The sequence below is a fragment of the Schistocerca americana genome, chromosome 6 (assembly GCF_021461395.2).
Source record: "Schistocerca americana isolate TAMUIC-IGC-003095 chromosome 6, iqSchAmer2.1, whole genome shotgun sequence".
NCBI classification, from domain to species: Eukaryota; Metazoa; Arthropoda; class Insecta; order Orthoptera; family Acrididae; genus Schistocerca; species Schistocerca americana.
This window is the reverse complement of record NC_060124.1, coordinates 241891009-241905279: the sequence shown is the minus strand read 5'-3', so window position 1 is coordinate 241905279 and position 14271 is coordinate 241891009.

Here is a 14271-nt window from a genome sequence, read left to right as displayed (position 1 = left end):
TCAAGCTTCAGACACTTCACGCCCCGACTAGCAGAACGTTATTCTTTGATCGGTTATAGAACCTTTTTTTCATCATCACCTTTTCCTTAGCAGTCCTCTCCTGGAGATCCGAATGAGATACTCTTCTGGAATCTTTTGCCTGTGGGTAGATCAGCATGACACCTTTTCAGTGTCCAGTGGGTACTCATTATGTGTCTTCAATGCCGTGGTTTCCATTTCCTTCTGCATCCTCACTGCGTTGATCGTTGCTGATACCTCCACCTTTCCCTAAAGAGTGCCCTGAACTTTTGTCTGCTCGTCCGTCCTCTTTGACAGCGCTGTTGCCAATGTGAGGGTGTCTTCTTATGTCAGAAGTCTTCGTCGTCAAATCTGATTTTTATTCAGAATTAGGCGGTGATGGGGTTCGAACCCGTGACTGAGGACATTTGGATTATTAATGAAGAGTATTAACCCTAAACTACTTCCTTTTTTTGAAAAAGACCTGTAATTGTGAATACGTACTTCTTCCGTGCAGGTGCTTTATTGAACTGACCTAAAATATCCATCCCTCAGAAATTCGAACGGTGTTAATGCTTCAGGTAACCCCTGCAGTGGCACTACTTTTCGACACAAATCCGCTCTCTGTGCGCATGATATGCAATTCAGCACATATGGTTTTTGTCCGTCTGCCTAGTCCTACACCAGTACCTTTCTGCTGCTCTTCTATTGGTACATCTGCAATCTGCATGACCAGCTAATATGTGATCATGGTCTTCCTTTAGCACTGCATTCCTTATCTTCGCTTGGATCATTACCCACAGTCCCAACTAGCTTTCTCTGGATAGCAACCCATCCTGCTTATAAAACTGACTGATTAAAATACAGCTTACATTCAATATCGGCTCTCTGTGCAATTTGCGATTTTCTGCACTCACAACCCGCATATGTATTACTGCTTCTTTTCTACTTAATCCATCTTCCCAGGTTTATGCATGACTACGTAACCAAATTCACTTAGTCTTACTACTTGCGGCGGGGCGGGATCGTTCTACCTTTACTTCGTCTCCTTACTCTCTCTCTCAGTCACTTTCATCGAGCAGTTCACCTACCGCTACCTTTCTTCCTTCCCACATTCCTTCACTCTGCAGTAGTAGATACATGCTAGGCAGTGTAAAGCAGCGTTGATGAAACCACTGCCTAACACCTACCACACAGAGGCCGCGTAACCCAAGCTGCAAATCAGTTCCTGTAAGTTCATTTTCACAAATTTCGGGCGATAGGAGAATGCAGCATAATTGCAGTAAGCATTTGAAAATTCTATTAACGTCTTTTTATTCATAATGAAGGTCATTAAATGGCTATCCAGTCCGTATTTAATTATGCAAATGATTTATCATTCCAAGTTCACTGATTATCCAACATATTTCACACGCAAAAGCAGCCAGAATTCCTAGAAGTCCGTCCGTACTAATTTTTTCGATCTAACAGTCACTGACCCACCACTATTAGCGAGTTGAACATTCGGTCGTTTCAATGGTCTTCTATGTCAGAAGTGCTAGCCAAAGTAATCCATCATGAACTTCGAATGTGCCACGGAGAATTGTCTCTACGACTAAGAGATCACACGCTTATAAAACTTCAATTAATTGTTTCCGAAACATCACACTTTCCTCAAAATGTTCGTAACTTAAGCCGCTTTAGTCACGACACGTTTTATCTGAAATGATCTCACTAGATCTCACTAGCTCTTCATTTTTGCGTACTATTTTCGCAGAGACATCTACGGCAGCATGGTGTTACTCCTAAACAGGTTAGCGAGCGACTCTCTCGATGCACCTCTCCTCTCTGCCTATCTATCTGCACGCGAGAACCGCGTAATTGTGATTGGCTGTTGGTCTGAATGACCAATCAGAATGATTCTCGGAGATCATTCTCGCGGAAAAAATTGTCTTAGCCAACCACTAATCAGATAGTCATTTACGTCATTACAATTTCAATTTTTAATATATTGTTTAATAAAATAGAACGAAATGCAAAATATTCTTTAAATTAATACAGAAACATTTTCCGCTTCAGACTTCTATTCTGGCTGCTCTCTTACAAAAGCAAGCACCCATTGACATATGTCATCAGCATCGTGGCTTCAACACTATTTTCCCACGGTCGAATTTTATAAGGTTTTACATAACATAATATTAAGTTTTAACGTATGTCCCGCATACACTCTCTCATTCATTCGCATGTATTCACACAAAAAATAATAAGCAAATAATAATTTTGAATTAATTTTGTACTACATATTGTGTTGTTGTGGTCTTCAGTCCTAAAACTGGTTTGATGCAGCTCTCCATGCTACTCTCCTGTGCAAAACTCTTCATCTCCCAGTACTTACTTCAACCTACATCCTTCTGAATCTGCTTAGTGCATTCATCTCTTGGTCTCCCTCTACAATTTTTACCCTCCACGCTAACATAGAGGAATTAAAGTTTAGAAAATTCCAATTAAGTTATTTTATATATTGTGACCTTTGTTATGACGTCAGATGATAAGAAAAGACATTTGGTTATTGTTCTTAACTGAGTGTTGAAACATAAGTGTCGGTTTTAGGACATTTAAGTAATTTTCTCAATCTCTTTAACTATAACAGATAAAAATCTGGAATTTTGACAGGATCCTTTCCTTAATAACAAAAGATTGCGTACCAAGTTTGAACAAATTCGTATGATAATTACTACGGTTTATTTTGGTTCGTATGTGGTGTGAATTTGCGTACCGACTGAATGTTACTTGAGACCGTTCTCGCGGCTGGTAATGGTGAGCCAGAGCGAAGAGAAATCACAGCCATCCTGAAGCCACTTTGCTACCCTGCTGCGTGGCTTGCTGCATCGAATGTTATCTCGTAATAACTTGCTACGTTACATGCCCGTCGGGGCAGCCTACTAGAAGTATCCTTTTACACCAACAGCCATTTTAATTCTGCATGATATGATATTAATACAAGTTTCTTACCGTTCAAATGGCATTTGAAATATGTCGTTCCATAAATATTGTTAAACACCTCTTTCTCCAGTGTGGAACAATCTCTTTCTGCAGAATTTAGTTGTCTTGATGCTTACTCTACTGTACACCTCCTACCTCTTGTGACAACACACAGCCAAGAGGAAGGTTTGACGCATCACATGATACAACAAATTCTCTATAAAATCCGGAAAATTCAACATCTGACTCGATGTTAAAGCTTCTTTTAACTCCTGAAAAACATGCTGGCACTCTTCTTACCACACAAATTTAGTACCCTTTTCTAAAAATTCTGTATGCCAATACCCGCAAATACTTTTACGAACCGGCTTTAACAGTTCGTGGCTCCTAAGAAAGACCACAACTTCTTTACGGATTCTGGTACACGACATACACATACAGCTTTATTTACCCTTGGGTTTCTCTTAACCCCATCTTCACTTACGATGTGACGTAAGTACGCTACCTCTTCCATCACAAACCTAAACTTTTCTGTACTCAGTGCTAACTTCGTTGCTTTTAAGCTTAGGAATATTTCCCTCAGCCGCTGCACGTGCTTTTTAATGTCACTCCCATACACGATTATGTCATCGTGACACACTAAGAAGTTCCGAGGTTGTAAACCACTGAGTACCCCGTCCAACAATCTCTGAAACTTTGCAGGTGCATTTTTAACTAAAATGCCGTTCTTCTGAAATGCTAGTATACCCAGGATGCCGAAAACACTGCTATGTCTCGATCCTGCGATGCAACCCCTATCTGATGATAACCACTCCCCGAATCCATTGGTGCAAAATATCTGCATTGCTCTACATGACGTTTGGCAAAGGGCAGGCATCCCTTATAGTTTTCGCATTTAGATGTTCCATCTGTTGATATTTTTGGCACGATGACTATTCCTTCCCCACGCAGAATTACTTTCTTCAATTATTCCATCTTTCAGGTGTTGATCTATAAATTCCTCCAAAGCTGACAGCAAGTACCTAGGTATTCTGTATGGTTTGCAGTAGACTGGTGATTTATTTCCCGTTGGTATGCGGTGCTGTGTTATATACAGGGTGTTACAAAAAGGTACGGCCAAACTTTCAGGAAACATTCCTCACACACAAATAAAGAAAACATGTTATGTGGACATGTGTCCGGAAACGCTTAATTTCCATGTTAGAGCTTATTTTAGTTTCGTTAGTATGTACTGTACTTCCTCGAGTCACCGCCATGATCTCATACGGGATACTCTACCTGTGCTGCTAGAACATGTGCGTTTACAAGTACGACACAACATGTGGTTCATGCACAATGGAGGTCCTCCACATTTCAGTCGAAGTGTTCGTACGCTTCTCAACTACATATTCGGTGACCGATGGATTGGTAGAGGCGGACCAATTCCATGGCCTCCACGCTCTCCTGACCTCAACCCTCTTGACTTTCATTTATGGGGGCATTTGAAAGCTCTTGTCTACGCAACCCCGGTACCAAATGTAGAGACTCTTCGTGCTCGTGTTGTGGACAGCTGTGATACAATACGCCATTCTTCAGGGCTGCATCAGCGCATCAGGGATTCCATGCAACGGAGGGTGGATGCATGTATCCTCGCTAACGGAGGACATATTGAACATTTCCTGTAACAAAGTGTTTGAAGTCACGCTGGTACGATCTGTTGCTGTGTGTTTCCATTCCATGATTAATGTGATTTGAAGAGAAGTAATAAAATGAGCTCTAACATGGAATGTAAGCGTTTCCGGACACATGTCCACATAACATATTTTCTTTCTTTGTGTGTGAGGAATGTTTCCGGAAAGTTTGGCCGTACCTTTTTGTAACACCCTGTATATAGCTGGTAATGGCGGACTTGACAAAAAAATATTTAAATTCCAAAAGTAATTTTTCCATTCGTTAACTATTGCTTCTCTCCAGGAGCTTCACTTTTCCTCGTAATAATGTTTCAATGACGTCCGGATAATTTCTGTGGCTGACGATCCTCGTGTCCGGTTTTCCTCCCTCCTGGATATCCATATCAGCGATGAACAACCCCCTTGTTAATTCTATGTCCTCTGCGCCAAAATTATCTATAGGAACAGGTACCCTCTTTCCATTTTTTGTTTCTTGTTTGTGTACAATACCTCTCGTAACTAAGCAACACGCCTGATCTAATACTTCCTTGTGTTATAACGGTTCCACCACACTCGACACTGATCCAAGATGATTTCCCAGTAGCCTTAGGTACACAATCTCGCGAATCAAAGCCTTAGTGCGTTCGTTCGCGGTTAAATCAGTTCGTCTTTCACAATAGACCCCCCTCGCGACGTCGCTACATTGACAATGGCTTCACCAAACTCAAACATTTTCCCGTCAGGTTCCTATGCCGACGAAGATCGACTATGGAACAATGGTGATATAAGAAATCTAATCCTAGAATCATTATGTAACCCTCACTCACGTGTCGTACAATCTCTAGACGTTTTTTAACTGAAACATATGCAGGTAAAAGTCTATGTCCATCGTGCCATCTTCATCCCCCACTTCACACAATCTGTCCCATCGTGGGCCCCACTGCCTGTGTTTCACTGGATTACTACTGGTGACCGACACATACGCCTCTATGTCCAATAATATCCTTCAGTTTTTTTCCCTCAATTCCTCTTATCGCACAGTTGAGCGCTACATACGATTTCTTGGCATCCAGTCTTACTGGGAATGACCGTAGGCGGACCTGGGGTCTCCATTGGAATTTAACATGTTATACTTCCCCAGTGCTCTACTTTTAAAACCACTACTTCATCTGACTTTATCCACGTCATCCTGAGGCTGTCGATACTGCCTTCTTACAGGCCCCATTCGTCCACACCTGAAAAATTTTATACCAGCTTTAAACACTGTTTGTTTACCGGGTACTCCAGTCCACAGATCGATCTCCTCACACTCTATAGCTAACTGCACTGCTGTGCACAAATTCATAAACTTCCTGTCCATACACGTCTTGACATTTCTGCAGCCAGCTTCTTAACCAAACATTGAGTGCCCTCTGCTCAGCTTCTTGCCAAATAATTTCATTGACTGCAGCACCCTGTCCTCATTCATAGGTAGATACATTAATTATCCTTACGCTATCCGCAAATTGTTCCACAGTTTGCGTATTTCGCTTAGTTGTTACCCCTGATTGCTTCATGTAGTGTCTGGTGCTATTGCTTTTAGTACGTCTCTTCAAATTCTTCGAATGTTGTGGCTCTCTTAAGTGCTTCTGTATACGTTACACAAGTTTTAGCTTCCCTGTTAATCTCAATTTCGCAACACTCAATAATTCCTTATCAAGTTAACCTGCCATCTCAGCCAGCTTTACAATGTCTCCTGCACATTCTCTGTTGCTGTACTAGAAAAAGGAGTAATTAAACGTGCCATCAACAAAATGCGCCCCACTGTGACAATCACGTTTCTATAGATCCACGCAGTTCAGTATTATCTACTGTTAATTGTGCTACCTTTTGTAACAATATGTGTACTGCTTCCAGCTCTGATACACCTTGCCCATCTGGTTCTGTCGAAATTTTGTCCTTGACAATAATCATTTCGAGAACTAACGCTCACAAGACAGGAAAATAAAATAAATTAACGTGATTCTTACATCTACTCTCAAGCCATATCTACTCCTGACATTGCCTAGCCATATGAACCACACGATTACATGTATAACATTAAGCCATAACTGATTCTGTACGTGGTGCTGAGCTACACTGTGGACATCAAATAGGCACTAACCAATCGTAAGTTTCATTACCTCTACAACTAGACAAATCCACTGGTTCTCTACTCGCAATAAAATCTACTTTACAAAATGCAAGACAGTTCTCCATGACAGAAGTACAATCAAAATTTTTGGTCTCATCGTACCGCAGGTAGTAGGTTCAGACGCTGCTTTAAAAAGGCGACATCAATGACCTGACACTAGCGTTAGGTGACTGTTTGATTGTCACCCATGGAGAATAAAATGAGACGTCAGGACGATAGAAGACATGTTTAAGTAACTTATTTATTGTGGCCGTCGGCTGTAGTACATCAGTCCATCTCTAAGGACCTCGTTGTTAATGGATCGTTAAAACACTAACCACCGCCACCACTGTAGTACACCAGGAACACCTTGGTGGAGGCATCCAGTTGCTTCTCACGCAAAACTATAAACGTCTGCTGCTGCGGACAGCATTAAGAGTAGGGCCAAGTGTGGTGTCACTCAAATGCTGCTGCGAGCGACGTCTCTGGCTAAGACCACGATGACAGCTGGCGGTACTGCAGAGGCAGCTGTGCGGGCAGCTGTCTGCTCCGGCAGTGGCTGTTCACTTGTTTCTGGCCAGGATGCCCCATTCCATGGTCGAACAGTAGATCCCACACTGCATTTTGGGATTTCACTCTGTCAGAGGCTCGTGGTGCAGGCTGTGATACTCAGACGAATGGCTGACAACTCGTATGATCCACATGACACATACTCTGAATACTTCAATCGTAGCAAGTAGGAAAGGCTTCCATCCTTTCTGCTAGTGTATTGCAGCATAAGCTGTTGCTATCGCACCCACCTGCCTCTGATTTGCAACACCTGCCAACCATGTTTTGCATAGCAGCGCCTAACACTCCTGTCTGCCTGCAACTGGCTCTGTTGAAACTCACTTCCACTCTGGCGTACATTTTAACCGAAATGGTCAATACGCTACAATTGACTCATATTAACCAGCCATACACTCAAGCAAATTTCGGCCAGCTAAGCGGTTGGCTGTCATTCGTTGGCCCTTTTTGGCGTAGTATGTACAAGCATTTAGATGTCTCCGGCTAGTCACCTAAACCTCCCCTACCTGAAAAAGAGTTCCACTTACGAGTCAGGCCCAAAGCGAGTTTGAAAACTGGATTTAGTCCCTTCGTTGACAAATAACAGCGCCAAGGTTTTGTGGAAGTCTGGACGTCGGGTTTAACAGCGGAACAGCTGACGGAGGTCATCCCACCGCTCTACGTCTCACTTCGCAGAAAGGCAAGGCCTTCATTCTAAAATGGACACGTTAGACACCTGTAGAGAATGCCATCCAAGCAGTTGGCCGTTGTGATGAATATGGCTCCAGATACATTGACTTCAAGTCTTTTCACTGGAGACCCTTATGTAACGAATTGGTATTATCCTCTGTCTCCACGAAAGGCAGCACACCTAGTAGTATTCTTCCACTCTTAAAATTGTATGCTTAGTAAAACATTGAAATGTGACCTTTTCGAAACGGCCTTGCTTTTCTTGCATCTCCGAGCTGCACCACTCTCGGCGTAACTCGCTTGTGGCTCACAGGCAGTCAATGACGAGACACCTCTGGCCGAGAGAGAGACTCAACTTTGCCAAAATTAGGAAGTGTCGGTTTATCTTGCCACAAGACCTAAAGCTGTTACAGGAGGCGGCCTGTGGAAGTCACAGGTGGCAGTATTTGCTTCAGTTCCATCACGGTTTGAAACAAAAGGCAGTCGCCTCGTCTTCCACTGTCAGCAGAGCCCTGAAGCTAGATATCCGCTTTGAGTTTAATATCGACTCGTTTTATCACCCACGTGAGACATACGGTGAGACACAGCAAGCAGCAAAAGTTTCTGTTGTATTCTCATCACTAGATTCCGTGATGTTATGCAAGTCACGTAAAATGGCGTCTTTTCGTGTTCTCATTTATATATGTGTTTCACATGTAAAATATTGGGGATTTGTTCACATTTTCAGCTGCATCGGAACACGCGGTGACCAAAACCATATCTGTACTAGGATTCTCTAAATTAAAATGACTTGCAAACGGTTTTTTCCACTCGCGACTATGTTTTCAAGCGATTTGTAATATAATTTCTTTTGTGATTGTGAAATGCTGTTGGAAACATATGTGAAGATCTCCGATTCGATGTGTCTTCATAATCACCATGAGGAAACTGTATACACATCCTGTTCCTGTGATACATTTACACTCCTCGAATTCATTATCTCCCACCTTTTTACCGTAACTACCAACTCCGCAAAGAGTATCTGTTTCCGTGTTTGGATATTTATGCGTATTTTTACGAGGAAACTTGTTTCTTACATTTATGTGACATTCGCTCCGGGAGTACACTGTACGTGAGTAGCTCAGTAGTATTTAATGTTAGGCAAGAGATTTCAGCAATCCAAGCAAGGTGACGCTGCTCTGCAAGATGTTATGCCGTTGAGACTACGTAATTGTAATTGATTGCATTCACCATAAACGCTCAATTTTTCAGGTTGTTAGGCAGTGTAGTTAACAAACAAACAACTGTTTGTCTTAGCACAAATGAGACGTACATGGTGCAATTTACCGTACTCTGAGACCGTGTAGTATAGGGTTTAACTTTCACGCACATGTTCAATATAAAACTATGTTACTTCTGAATAAATTCGTTAATTTTCGCTGCACATCGTGTAATCTTGCCGTATTCATCACTACTTAACACTCAGACTGCGGTGACATTCACTGCCTGTGGTGTATTTGTGTTCATCTACTTGAATTAATACTCGCGTGTATTTCCGAAAACAGTAGCAACTTACACTATCAAACTTCCACCATGAACGTGCCTAATTAATTAACTGAAAACCGTTACGAAGCAACATTTAATCATATGAGAGCTGGAACAACCGGTGTCAGTACCAAAGCTACTGAACACTTCGAATTAGTAACCCAAACCCTAAAAAAATATATTACAAAATTACTTGAATATTTTGGTAAAACAATCCAAATAAATCGTAATCCTAACCTATGATAACTGGTAAGGCCCGGACGGTCACTTACCAATTTGGGAATGTGTCACAATGACGAGTTTCAGAATGTAAACGTAAAAAAATGTTCAAATGTGTGTGAAATCTTATGGGACTTAACTGCTAAGGTCATCAGTCCCTAAGCTTATACACTACTTAACCTAAATTATCCTAAGGGGACAAACACACACACCCATGCCCGAGGGAGGACTCGAACCCCCGCCGGGACCAACCGCACAGACCATGACTGCAGCACCCTAGACCGCTCAGCTAACCCCGCGCGGCTGTAAACGTAATTTTTTGTCATCATACAGCTACGAGATTTAAAATTCCCACATTTTAGGCATTGCATCAATGACAGAAAGAATCTACTTTAATCCGACTTCTCGGAGGCAGAAACATATTGACGGACGTCACAACTCGCACACATTTTAGAGATTTAAAGATATAAAGAGGCACAGTTTACTGACAACGTCATTGAACTCACATATGTCGGAGCTAATCCCTCAAAAATACGTAAAGAAAGATGTAGAGGGTTAACAAAAGCAAAAGAAGACATACTTGGCGAACAATATTGTAGGGAAATTATATGGCAAATAGTGCCAGCATACGACGGTTATTGAAATACATAAATTTGTGTCAACGAAAAAAAAAAATTCATTTCATTTCATTTGAACCGCATTTGGAGCTATTCCGAAGGGAAATCCTTATGGCGATATAAGAATGGAATATTGCATATCAGTGCAAGTTGGATGATGCCATCCTGCGTCGTCTGCAGCTGGATACCGAAGCTACAGCACGTTAATTAGTATGGAAATACAATTGTTCCCCTTGACGTATGCATAATCCATATGGTGAGGATACCATTACTCGCCGGTTTCTGCCGAATATAGGCCGGTCAGAAGCAAGCAGTATCGTGTTTCATTCACGTTCACATTTGCATTTCGATAACAGTAGGGCCACAGATTTTAAAGTCACTGGTAGATTATCAAAATGCATTTCGTATGTTTTTGCCACATTTCACAACCACGAAACAGTTGGCCTGATAACATTTACGTTCAGAAAACCGTTTAAGTCTTTTCATAATTACTTTTACTGTCCTAACGTGCACAAAACCGCATTAGCTTACACAAGAAAAATATGAAACATAACGTTATACGCGCAGTCAAAGCTGACACTAGGAGCGATATTTTCTAATTACGATCGCTCCCATCAGCTACCGCCCCGAGTGTCAGCTACCAGTAGTCTGAGTAGTTTCTTCCCACTCCCATCATATCAGTGAATGCAGCCCATCCAAGCAATAATCGCGGCATATACGCGTATACAATGTCGCTGTAGCCCGTGGCATTTCACTGGGCTCCCACTATTTGAACCTGTCTGATATTTTCTCTACAAAATGTTCAAAACAGTATGAAGTTCGCACAGTATGCGAAATGTACGTGATGGGCAGTTTTGGCTTACTCGTTACTCCGTCAGGACATCGATCAGCTACTATCATCTACGTTCAAGTGGACTCTCTTCACATTCTCTCTGCTATAATCAACCACTATCGAGTCATCACTCTCTCTCTCTCTCTCCTTCTCGCATAGTATTTCATTATCCCAATTTCGTTAGTAACGTATCACATTGGTTTACATTAAATTAAAATATTCGCACACTCAAAAATAAGGAAGTTAACAATATATGTAGCGTAACAGAGTCAAGTCCGCGTCCGTAGCTGAGTGGTTCATTTGGATGATTGATATACTGAGGACCTGGGTTCGATTCCCGGTACTACCAATGATTTTTCCTTGCTTTGAGGTGTAGACCGCCTTCGGAAGCCAATTGCGAAGCTACTCTGCCAAATACCAGCGGTACCAGGACGGCTAACCTGGATCGAGTGAGTGGTGTGCTGGCGCCCAATCCCACCATAGCACATCAACATGACGCCGTTCGCTGATGAATCACACGGTGGCCGATAGAACACGAGTGTCACATCCGTGACGACGCTAATGACATACAATGAGGTGACAATAGTTAAGGGGTACCTCATAATATTGTTCTGGAACTTGTAAAGAAACCGGTTCTCTACTTCTGCAAAAAAAACTTTTAAATAATAAAACATGACCTATACAAGAAATCTGAGCACCCCTGTTAGTCATGGACGAAAAAAAATTGGCATAGTCTTTGTGAGAACGCGCAGAATCTTATGTGGGGCCAGTAAGACGTCAGTTTTAATCTAAATATGGTATGCCAATGTTAACGTAATAAAAAAAATAAATTAGGTAATTCAATACAATTATTATATAGATGCGACAAATAACTTTAACAGGGGTCAAATGAACGATCAATATAATTCCAGTAAACCTGCAAAAGTAAAAAAAAAGTTATTGTAGGGGCCTAAATAGACATCGTGAGTCTGCTAGATGCCCACGAAATACGTAATTTTGTTTTGAAGCTGACAGCCAGTGAGAAAATAGGTGCAAAAATACTATTGGTCAGTTTTCAAGCAATAATGGCGGACAGCATCAGCTGGTAATATACGTAATTTTATAGTAACTAATTTTACTGCACAGGAAATAAAATATGTACTCCCTCCAAAAGAAGTTGCACACAAATATTAAAATAAAATTATGACGAGCAGCAAAATGTCTGAGAAGAATTTTAAAAGAAAATTATTTATTGAACTTTAATTTGGCGGGTTTTCAACACTGTCAACAAGAAGAAATAATCGAAAGAATATTTATTAGAACCAAACAAAATTGAACCTTGATATTGTGACAGTATTTTTGAAATACTTAATTTAACTGCAATTGTCTATAATTTTGAAATGAGAGAGAGCGTAATAATTTTCTTTTAATGTCTTAACTGTTGCTGCAGGAAGTGCGATGACGTCAGCGGTGGTCCGCGCCTACGATGTGTGAAGTTAATCCTGGTTCGTGGCGTGAAGATAATGATGGATCCTCCTGATTCATTAATATTCCAGCTACGGCGGTAGTCCACGTCTCCGTTGTAGTCGAATCAGCTGGCAGCACTGGCGCGATAATAATAGTTCCAGTGTGTGCGTTGTCGTTACGCGCGCGGCATTTTATTATTAAAAGTTTATTAATCACGCGGTGCGGGTAGGTCGGAATTATGCAGTGTCTTTTGTATTTACAATATATAGCCGGTTAATGCCAATACTTCGCATAGTTCTTTCACCGTGTTGCCACAGGAAAACAGCCACATGTGTTTATCACTATAACAGTCCGTTAAACAACAGCTGAATTTACGTCGTCGTATTTAAGACAGTTTGGATGATATAATAAATGTTTCTTGATCAAATCACAGCACTGATGTCTTACTTAACAGTTTTGTTTGTTCCACTTTCACGCAATTTTAACGGTTAGTGTCTCCACACGACAATGGTGTCTGGTTCACGGCTAATTGTCACATGTTCACACAGTATGTAAAATCATCACCGCAAACACTCGATATATTTTTCAGGTTTTACTGTTCACTTAATAATGCACGATCTCCTGTTAACACAGCGGACGCACTGTAATTAATTGTTCCTCCGCGTATCACCGTCTTTCACGCCGAACGTTGCAACTTTTCTCCACCCGCGAACTGGCAACGATACCACAAAAACTCGCACGCTCTCTATCGATAGTCGTTCGCTCTGACGCAGTACTTCTCCTAGCTTAACCAAAGATTTACAAAGCATATAAAATCAGGACATTCATATTCGTACAATATGAAATCTCAAACAGTAGCAAAATGAATGAAGGAACAATGTGACGTATTAACAAATAAAGAATAGTTGAAACAAATGATACATACGTGCTATGACAAGGTAATGCAGAAAAGAAAAAAATATTATCGACTTTCGGGTAAAGCAATGTCTTTACAACCTCCTTCTGACTTGCATACTGCAGCAAATCCACGTGGCGCGGAGTTAACAAACCGTTGGACGTCCCTGCAGAGAAGAATTGATCCTTGCTGTCTCTATGGCCGCCCACAACTGCGGAAGTGTTGCCGGTGCAGGATTTTGTACACGAACTGACTTCTAGATTATGTCCTGTAAGTGATCGACGGAATACATGTCGGGCGATATGGGTTGCCAAATTATTAACTCGAATTGTGCAGACTGTTCTTCAAACAAATCGCGAACAATACTGGCCGGCTAACATGGCGCAGTGCCCTTCATAAAAATTCCGTTGTTGCTTGGGCTGAAAAATGTCTGTGAGTAGCGGAACATAGTCGTTTCCAGTCAATGATCGGTTCGGTTGGACCACAAGTCCCATTCAGTTCCATGTAAAAAAAGCCCACACCATTACCAAGCCACCACCTGCTTACGTAGTGCCTTGTTTGCAGTATGGGTCTATGGGTTCGTGTGGTTTGCGCCACATGCGAACACTAACATCAGCTCTTAACTCAAATCGGGAGTCATCTGAAGAGGCTACGGTTTTACAGTCGACTAGGGTCCCACCGATATGATCACGAGATGAGGAGACGGGATTTTACACAGATGTTACATCTGTAAGTAGGCTGTT